The sequence below is a fragment of the Ranitomeya variabilis genome, chromosome 1 (assembly GCF_051348905.1).
Source record: "Ranitomeya variabilis isolate aRanVar5 chromosome 1, aRanVar5.hap1, whole genome shotgun sequence".
Taxonomy (NCBI): Eukaryota; Metazoa; Chordata; class Amphibia; order Anura; family Dendrobatidae; genus Ranitomeya; species Ranitomeya variabilis.
Window position 1 is genome coordinate 755,673,798 of NC_135232.1, and position 3,073 is coordinate 755,676,870.

Genomic DNA, 3,073 nt, shown 5'->3' on the forward strand with positions numbered 1-3,073 from the left:
ACACACTATACTAATTGTATTGGTAGCACACATCTACATATCAAACTATTCTGCATGGATTTACTGTATGTAAACCACGTCTCCTATCCTGTCGGCTCCTGCATTGATTTTACAGAAGCCGACAAATGAATTATCGGCTAATCTTCTATCTATATCTCTATGCAATATAAAAATATATATATATATATTTATGTGTGTGTCACTGACATATATATATACACTTATTCTATGTGTACATATGTATTCTATCTATTCTATTCTAACCTGTCAGTGTGATTTTACTGTAGCCGCATATGAATTGCCAGCTTTTCAAAGGACACCGGAGCGTAAAAATCAGACAGCACTCGCATGGTGCGAGTACTGTGCAATTTTTTCTCGCACCCATTGACTTGCATTGGACTTGCTACTCGTTATGAATAACCGAGTATTAGGACTTACTCGTTACGAGTATAGCGAGTCTGAATATTTCACTACTCGCTCATCCCTAGCTACTAGCCTTTCATCAATCTTCCTTTCACCTGCTGATCCTGTAAATTACATTGTTGCTCCTGTGTACTGACCCCTGGCTATTCCTGACTACACTCCCAGCCCCTGTGAAGCACACACGTATACTCAGTAGCTCCCGACTCCCGCTGTGATACAGCTGAAGTTCCTTCCTTCATTTGTAGGCCTCGTCTCCCTTCCCTTCACTAGTTAGTCTCCTTCTCTTCCCCAGGACCAGTCTTTCTCTGTCCTGTTAGTTTCTCCAGGTCCCAGCCTACTGATCTGGCCAATTTCCGATATGATCTTGTGTGTTAGGTGTCAAGTTCCCGCTGCTGCACAGGGGGAATCTCAAGCCATGTCCTCTGCGGTCTCCCATTCTTCCTCACCCGCAGAGGAGCCTGCTCAGCAGAGACGTTGGTCCCAGCATCTCGCTCAGGCTGATGCTGTGCATCTGGTTACTGCTGCCGTCCCAGGTCCAGCTATTGTAACCAGCATTAGTCAGCGGCAAGATGCTCCTGGAACTAAGTCCTGCTTTTTGCCTACTGAGCATGCCCATGAGATGACCACTCATTGGTGGTCGGAGGTCACATGCCCAGGTCCTCAAGTGCTTCTGATTGGTCCACTGGCAAGATACCAGAAGGCTGCATCTATAAAAGGTTTACATGGCCGCTCAGCCATGCGCAAGTGTAATCCGAAATTGTGATGTGTGTGGATACATGTATGATACTGGTGAAAGTTCCTAATTATCCCCTTCCCTAGTGTTGTTGTCTGTTCTGGGAGTGTGGAACTAATGCAGCACCAGTTGGTGCATTCCAAAAACAGTGCACGATAATTAGTGTCTACTAGCGGCGTTCGCCAGTGCAACGCCATGTGCAGTCAGTGCGCTTATATTCCCTAGTCAGGGTGGTTAGTAGCTTTCACTAGTGCGATGTTGCGCGCACTTAGTGCACTAAATTTATTATTTAGCTTTGTCCAGGCATTGCAGGTGCGATGCAGAGAGCTTAGTGGGTCTAGCGGAACTCTAACCCCGCGTCCTTGGGGCAGAGTCCTGTGACCAAACACTAGTACTCAAATCTGCGGTACTGCGGCTCTGTGAAGCAACAAAGTCTGTCTTTGCAGATACCGGGTGACGTTAACCCATGTGTGTTCCTTTCTATACCGCCATATAGTGTCCGCCATTACCAGGCAGCAGCTAACATCGCTACACGGTGGACCCTGGGCTGTGAACGCACCTTATTAGTATCCTTATATTATTTGGTGCGTTCTGCCAGCCCTAACATTGTGGTTGCGGACTTGGCTAGATCCCTGGTGGCTGTAGCTGTGATCGGACTACACAGTGTGGGGTTTTGAGTGCAGCATCTACAGTACATTAAGTGGAGCCATGCATTAGCACTACCCGATACCGTTACCTTTCCAGTCAGGGGGGTCATGAAGACTCTAGGCTTTGACGATCTTCTTGATCTTCTTGCTGCTTTTGATATCCCTGATGCTTCAAGTTTGGATGTCAAGGAAGCTATCCAAACAACAAGTGATGCATAAGAAAACCATATCAAACCATCGGGAATGTGTTTATAGGAGAATCTGTCCTTGGCCCAGTCTGTGTCTGTCTCTGATGTTCCAGCAGTTTGCGTTATTGTGAAAAACACCAGCCTACAGAAGTCATTTGAGGCATCTGAAAAGGATGAAAATCTCATTGGTCCAACTGTACTGCCGAATAGTTTTTGTGGCCCTGAAAAGGGCCCTGATCCCCATGCTGTTGGACCAGGCTATGAAAAGTTTGAACCAGGATTCCTCAATGGGGACTGCTCACGGAGCTACACAGAAAAAATAGAATCGCACAATGGAGACCTTTGGCCACCTTTTGCCAACTTTTACCCAGTTTAGCCCTATTTCTAGCCCTGAACCAGAAGATACAAAAGATATTGTTCTTAACAAGCAGAAGGTAACAGAGTCTCCATACGTTCAACAGCCTTCCATGTACAATCCTGAAGAATGCATAGTCAATTCTCTTAGAAAGCCCTTGGAACAAGAGCCGAGTATGTTTGAGGATAACTGTAAAAAAGAGCAGAATTCTAACTGCATGGAAGCAGAGAAGCAAACCTGAGGTATCGACAAAAACAGCAGCTTGCTTCAGGGCAGCGGCAGTTCTCAGGATAGTTCGATGGTGTGGCAGGTACATCAACTCTGTCTTCATCTATGCAACCTTAGCAGCAGAATAATCCTGCTCATTCTAGATAATCATCTTGTGTAGCTGATTGGGTCGGTTCTCCGATGATAAGTCTGCTTTGGTAATGCTGTGGTTTTAGTTGTGCAAGAAGGCAAAAGTTATGATAGCACATATCAGAAGTGAATAAATACAGTTGAAACCAGAAGTTTACACACACTATATAAAAATACACATATTTATGTTTGACATGAAATCAGAATAAACCTTTCCTGTTTTAGGTCAATTAGGATTAGCATAATTATTAATATTTGCCAAATGCCAGAATAATGAAAGAGAGAAGGTTGTAACTCCTTAATGACTGCCGATACACCTTTTAATGGCAGCAGTTAAGGGTACTTATTCCTCAGTGCCGCTTTTTAACGG

The 3,073-nt window shown here is 44.8% G+C and overlaps 1 pseudogene; it reads left to right on the forward strand.

Annotated features, from left to right (window-relative positions):
• Positions 1 to 1,911: 1,911 nt before the first annotated feature.
• Positions 1,912 to 2,775, forward strand: LOC143798703 (zinc finger protein 592-like; annotated as a pseudogene).
• Positions 2,776 to 3,073: the final 298 nt, after the last annotated feature.